At 51.1% G+C, this 7205-nt stretch overlaps 1 protein-coding gene across 4 annotated transcripts in view; it reads right to left on the reverse strand.

Annotated features, from left to right (window-relative positions):
• The window catches only part of bcor (BCL6 corepressor), a 33433-nt gene extending 26631 nt beyond the window's left edge, over positions 1-6802 (reverse strand). For 3 of the 4 annotated variants that reach the window (XM_035175062.2, XM_035175061.2, XM_035175059.2), the window contains exon 1: positions 5947-6802. The gene's annotated coding sequence lies outside the window, so the exon portion shown is untranslated. Of the gene's footprint in view, positions 1-5470; positions 5882-5946 lie in introns of those variants that run through there. The other variant, XM_035175060.2, reaches the window with a different exon arrangement.
• Positions 6803-7205: the final 403 nt, after the last annotated feature.

The raw sequence follows: 7205 nt of genomic DNA on the forward strand, positions 1-7205 counted from the left end.
TGCGGGTGCGCGCACACACACCCTTATATTCTCACACACACACACACACGCCACAGCGAGGCGGTGTGTGGGTGTGTGCGCGGCCGAGGCTTTGTGCGCACACTGTCGGTGAACGAAATCGGCCAATCTGAGAGAAATGCTTCAAAAGCGCACAAGGAACGTACAAAGTGACTGATTATACAGCCCGAGGGCCACACGCTCACCAACACACAACTGCACGAGAGGAAAACGCGCAAGAGCAATTTTAATTGTTATTGATTATCAGGCCGACGCGTGCCAAGTGGCCCAGCTGATTACCTGAGCGCGAGGACTCGGAGCGCCGCCAGTTGTTTGTCAGTGTGGTTTGTGAAACAACGGAAGTGATGGAACAGGAGGACGGGTGGATGGAGGGAGAGATGGAGAGATGGCGGAGAGGGGGAGAAAAAGAATGGTTGGCCGCTGGTGCAGCGCGCGGAGCTGGAAGGAGCCAACGGCGACTCTTCAGCTGTCACATTATTAGCGACCGAGTTGTAAACAAGGGGCCCCTGCGTCCTCCCGGGCCGCTGCACAGCCGCATGCAAGTCGGTGCACGGTTCAATTCCCCCTAGGCAGCACGGCCGTCAACAACGGCGGCATTGGAGACCCCCTCCCACTCCCCTCAGTGCTGTCACTAGGGCCCGGGCGGCGGCTGCTGAACTGGCTCTATTCATCCCGGGCCAAATGAGCACTAAATGGCCCTTTATGCCACCAAAGGGCCGGATTGTAATGGGGACGGTGGTGGTGGTGGTGGTGGGGGGTGGGGGTGGGTGGGTCACTCATGCACGGGTCGCCCCGCGTTTACCGGAGGTTTCTTGACTTCTCTTTGAAATGCTGGCGTTGCTCTCATGTCCCGACTATTCCCTAATGAAAGCACGTGACACTAAAGGTCTGATCTCCTCATATACCCCCCCCATATTGGTTTGAATGGTCTGTTTGAAGAGGAGGCTTCATTATTGGTGGTGCGTAAAGATGTGAATTAGGTTAAATGGGTGTGAGTTTAAACAGGTGCCGAATCAGTGTGAGGTAAACCACAGCCTTCACACATCTGACATGAGCCGTTTTCAGACATGAGCTCTGCACAATTTGGTTTTCTACTTTCACATGTAAGAAATGCAGCAGGAGATTTTCCGGTCAGATAATTTACAACAAGACAAAAATAGCCGGAGATGCATGTTTTTTTTTTTTGTTTCCATCACATCTACACTGGCTTCAGCTGTTATGACGAAAATCTTCCTTGACATTTTCGTTGGCGTCGTCTACATGTGTGGCACCGCTGTTTCCTGCTGAGATATTTGCTTTCAGTCTTCAGTCTGTTGCAAGTTCAAAGCCTCAATAATAAACGTATACTTGCTGTAATTGAATAAACCGGAGGATCTGCTGTATTCTCGCGGGGGGTCCTTAGAACATTAATCCAGATTTTTTTTAATTTTTATTACTATAGGCCGCTGGCTGGAGAAACTAGAGACTCGAGAGCAAACTAGCAGTCGGACATACAGTCCCGCTGAATAAACTCTAAACTCCTGGTGACGCAAATTATGCCAATGACCAATTACCTGAAATATTGCCTGACACAACTCCATTCTTCATTAAATTGCAGTTTGAGTGTTCATGTGTGATGGTCTCCAACCCGAGGTCAAGCGCTGTACAGCCAACATGAACTCCGAGATGTGCCATCCAGACACCAGATAACGCATTCCAGCTTTGAAGGCGCTCGCTGTAATAAACTCTATCGCCATCGCCCTGCTGCTGTGCTGCCAAGCGTCTGTGGGATTTCGTCAGAGAGACAGATGCCCGAGGCACCGACATCTAAAAACAAACGAGGAGGCCTGATCGAGACGGAGCCTGGAGAAGCTCCGAGGAGGGAGGCGAGGTGTGTCATCATTACTCTGCTGCTAAATCAATCTTCCGATAGGCCAGAGCGGGGTTAGTAAAGTAAATGCAATCATGGCGAGATTTATATTTTAATTACAGAGCATGTACTCGTATGATAGCAAGTAACGGCATCAACCAGCAGAACGCATCCGAATGTTGCGCTCGGAGACGGGATTAACCAACACTTTATTTCGGAAGGAGGGGAATTATCGTAAAGTATTCGTGCATAATCAGCTGCAGAAGCGACAGCTTTAATATGTCTGACGGTTGCTGGAGTAGAGAATAATGCGATGTGTGAGATGTGGTTCTCCTGGGCCCTCCTGACCGCCTCTGTGTCTGTTAAACAGCACCGGGGGCCGACACATCTCTGCGGGGAAGTGATCCGTGCGCTCCAGACCTCGTCAAAACAAAAAGGTTTGTGGAGCGCAGGGGGAGAGAGGAGGAGGGAGGGAGGGAGGGAGGGGGGGAGGTTCTCCCGTTTCATCGCGAGGTCCCGGGAGGCCAGCACGGAGCATAGCTTCAATCAAACCGTGACGTCTCCTCCGGGAGCTGCGCAGCGCCTGGAAAACCGATCTCTCCAGCTCGGCTCTGTGCCGTGCCTCCGCTTTTGTTCACACGCACCTCGCCTCAGCAGCGCAGCGCCGGCAGCGACGAGACTGTTGTTTTATATCCAGGCGAGAGCGAGGGGGGAAAAAAAAAAAACAAGCACGACAATAAGACAGAACTCGTGTCTCCGAGTGGATGAAAAAAAAAAGCTGAACGCGGCTGTTTCCTTTTGACGAAATCGCCCAGCGTGTTTCCAGAACAAACTCACTGACGAGCTCTCTGCGTAATGTTCCCCGCGCGTGGTTCTTATCGATTCCAGATTAGAAAAGCGGACAAGCTGCAGCTTAATGGGCTTAAAATGGATGCGGTGTGGATGTCCCTGCGCACATCCCCCCCCCGGGCACCACGCGGACACAACCACCGTCACACATCACTCAGCGGGACAGATGACCCAGCAGGCCCGGGGGCCGCTGCCGCCTTCAGGTGCACTTCTCACCGAAACTGTGGCTGTAAAACCTGGCTTCTCCTACACATTCACACATCAGCCCCCCCACCTGAGCTGACACAGGCCTATCTATTTGAATTATGTGACTTGTCTATATTTGGAGATGTATAGGTGGAACACGTGGTTGGTTGACCCGTTTCCCATTATAAATTAAAATTTAACTGATAAAATAAAACCTTGTTTTGATTGGGGGACCACCCTCGAGCCCCACTTGGACACCTAATGAGCCTGGGGTAATAAAACTGTTTTTGGAAGAAGGGTGAGGAAGAGGAGGGGGGAGAGGGATCAGTATGTCAATCTACGGTAAGCAGCCCTCCCCCTCTGTGTTCCGACACCTGGAGAACAGATCAGCCCCACATTGACTTCATAGCGCACGGTGGAAAAATGATGCGCAAAACAGTCCGACGGGGCAGACTGCACTATAAATAAACGCGGCCCACACAAAATGTGAAGTATTTGTTTTACGCGCCGGCAGCAACACCACTTGAGGAACATGCTCGATTGCATAAAGATCTGATTTTGTGGTTTTTAAGTAGTTTCTCTTTGCTTCAAAATGTGTGGGTTAAGATGTGAACGGGCGGATTTGGAGACGTGGAGAAGCAGATGATTCTCATGATCTCGCATGTGGATGACCTTCACTTTTGTTTTTATAGAGAAAATCAGCGACCAAAAACGCCAATCAAATTAAACACGGCACAAAGAAAGATCCTTCCACTCATAAAAGTCTGACTAAACCTGAGGTCTGAGTCTCAACACTGCGCTTCGGGAAACTGACACACTACAAAAAGTCCCTCAGTTCGACAAATGCAAATGAAACAAGTCACTCAACCATGCACGACAGCTAATCAGCATATTATTTAGCCGGTTTGTCCCATATTCATCACGTGCATTTTCAAGCGAGGGGTTTTCTTTGATTTTTCATATTCAAATGTATGCCTGAATGCATAAGTGTATTTTACTCTTCCATACCAGCTGAGATCGACGTGTCATTTAAATGAAATTAAGCTTTTATTCTTCCATAAGCCCCCCTGAGTAGCTTCCATCCCCCGCCACTTAATCCCCCCTGCTCTGTTCCCTGGAAAGGACGAGGGTCTGCGCTCCCAACCTGGCCGAGCCTCGCGGCCGAGCAGACGCTTATGAGCGATTCTCTGTACTGTATATCCTGTGCGGATTGGCTGCCGGGATTTAAGTGGTCCTTTAGTAGCTGCTTCCCTCACTAAGCTCGTCAATGAGCTGGAGCCAGCCAATATGAGGCACATCGATCGTCCTAAGAGAGCGTTCCCTAATTAGTGCCTGTGTGGCTCCAGGACAGGCAGCAGGCAGGCACGGGGGAGGAAAAGGAAACCTCCCAACGACGTGCGTGCATGGGCCCATTCTCTTGAGATGGAAGAGTGCGCGTCCCGACGATGTCTCGGTTTAAAGCTGCCCGGGAAAGGCAGAGCCACGCAGCTCGCGGATGAGCCTCAGAGAGCCGTTCGGAAAAGACGATTCAGTTTGGAACGCGGCCAATGCGCCTTGCAGCACTGATTTCAATTAAATAGGCAACTTTATAAAAAAAGTGGTTCCTGCTGCTCTCAATGGCTGCAGGGGGAGGGTGACTGCACAAGTGAAGACATATAGATTTTAATATTCATAAAGGCTGAGTCGAAACAAAGGGCGAATTGGAAAAGTGGTTTTAAATGCGTAAAAAGCTCGTCAAGCTGTGAAAGCGGCGAAGAAATAGTCATAATAGAAAACAGTCATACGTTTTTACAGTGTTTTCCTATTAGTAACGAGCCTCGTGTGACACTGTCTTCCTTCAAGAGAGCAGCGCGTATCGGAGTTGCAGGGGAGGGTTGGGGTTGGGGGGGTCCTAAATGGCGCTACATGGTGCCTCCGTGCGCAAAGGACATTCCCTGCAACGCAAAGCGAGTCACGCAGCGAGACTGCAGGCGAGAGTGGGAGACAACAGCACTGTAGCGCAAAGTCACATCAGAGAACACCTGCAAGACATGAAGTGTGTGAGAGAGAGAGAGAGAGAGAGAGAGAGAGAGAGAGAGAGAGCGAGAGAGAGAGAGAGAGAGAGAGAGAGAGAGAGGTGGCACGGTGCCAGAGTGGTTTCCGTCACCTCGACAGGAAGGTGAGCGGCGCAGTCCCGTCTCCTCCACACAAACACCTTCTCCCAAACACCACCTCTGGGACTGATGAGTCGACTGATCAACGTCCACTCTGTCCAAACAAAGCCCCCGCACCTCCCCCGCGAACACACACACACACACACACGCGCGCACTCGGCTGTCACGCACACACACCGCGGGGATGCCCTCCAATTGAACTGAACCGTGTATAAACGGAGCAGCACCGCTCGCTTCCCTTTGGCAGGGCGAGGCTGGATTCCGTAACCTTGTTTAGCGCAGCAGCTCCGTGTGCGCGCACATGCACGCACGCACACACACACACACACACACACACTCACACACTCCTACTGTCGCCCCAGAGGCACTCCGACACTTCGTCACACAACGGAGTGCGAAACGCCTGAATATTCACCATGGAGGACGGCGCCACTTTCAAGTCCGCTAATCTCTGGGACGTCCTTCTCACCTCGGGCCGGTTGACAGCACAGTCGTAAAAAAAAATAAATAAAAAGAGGCCAAGCTCACGGTCGGATCATTATGTGTTTGTGTGCGCGTGTTATTTATCAACCACATGCCACTGCCCCGCCGAAACGCACAAAGACCACCCTATGCGCTATTCTTAGAAGTGGCCGATCCTCTCCGCGTCTCTGCGCACAGCGCCGGGTTATCGCGTTTGGATCATCCAACCCCACAAGACTGTTTTTGATTTAAAAACACCCCCACATAAGGACACCACACACTTTAAAAACCAGCTTGGCTGTTATCGGACTGTTTTTGAAAACCACCACTGTTTGTTTTCTGACCTCATGCCCGGGGATTTCACGTTCCACATCGCCATAAACACATGCGCAAGGAAAAACATTTTCCATTTGTCATCGATTGTCTCACCTGGATAATTGGTGCTAGTTCCAGCCGTCGTCCGTGCGCGCCAACTCACGCCTTTTTCCTGTTTTGGCCAAGTTAACTAGGAGGGCAGCGATCCGTGCGTATACGTAGACGAGCCCGATTACGGTCCTGTCTGCTGGATGCAGACAATCCCGGCCAAAGAGAGAAAAACAACTCAAAGTGTCTAACAGGTTATCCACTTGTCACGAAACAAAACAAGCCTAAATATAAAGCTCTCAGTCCTTGTTCTATTGTCTACAGGCAACTCTCATCCATGACGCTGGGTCTCAAGCGGACTTTTTGCTGCTGCAAATGTCACTTGGGTTTCCATAAAGCAACGAAAAAAAAAGATCCTGCGCGGAGAAAACGCGAACGTAAAGAGAAATCCAACAAAAGGGGATCCGTTAACAAAAAGGGTCCTTCAGCGGAGCCAATGCGCTGAGCGGCCCGGGCCCCCTGAAGGATACAGGTGGCGAGGTCGGAGGACTCGCTGAGAAATTAATTCAGCTCGGCCGTACCTCGCAGCAGCGCCATGTTGGGTTTCAGCGGAGCACGCCGTCCTCGGAGAAAGCCCCTTTCTCCCGCTCGCCGTCACTCCATGTCCTCTCCGCAATCCGCGTGTCGTGAGCTTCGCCGGAGGTTATTCCGCGTCGCCGCCTGTCCCGCGTCTTCCTCGAGAAGCGTGTGTGTGTGTGAGAGAGAGAGAGCGAGAGAGAGAGAAACACCCCGGTCGGAGCCCCCGCGGTTCGCAGCGAGGACGCACGGAGCTGTACGGGGAGTGCCGCACGGAATGGATGAACGCTGCCGAGACCGAGCGACTCGCTCCACTCCCACTCGCGCAGACTCTACCCAGAAGGCCAGTCGGGAGACCGCAATTACCATAAGCCTCCAGCGCACGGCGGTGGCTGCGCGCGCACGCACACACTGAGACACACACATGCAGAGAGGGAGAGAAACACACGCACACACACACACAGACACGAGCTCCACTGAAACACCAAAACAGGAGTAGACGATTCTCCAGCAGCAGAAACCAGGCAGAGAATGAAGCAAAAAAAAAAAATGCAGTTATGATAATCACAACATTAATAGTGGAACAATTTATAAGCTTTTAGTCAGATAGAGTAAATTTAATGAAAGAAAAATAAAATGTTAATAGATTTTGACTAAAGGCAATGTGCACAAATTAGGATGATTTTAAAGTTGAATTCTGGGTAAGAAGGCGCCAAATTAGACGGACAGCATATATAGGACACAAAGAT

The sequence above is a fragment of the Hippoglossus stenolepis genome, chromosome 13 (genome assembly GCF_022539355.2).
Source record: "Hippoglossus stenolepis isolate QCI-W04-F060 chromosome 13, HSTE1.2, whole genome shotgun sequence".
Classification (NCBI taxonomy): Eukaryota; Metazoa; Chordata; class Actinopteri; order Pleuronectiformes; family Pleuronectidae; genus Hippoglossus; species Hippoglossus stenolepis.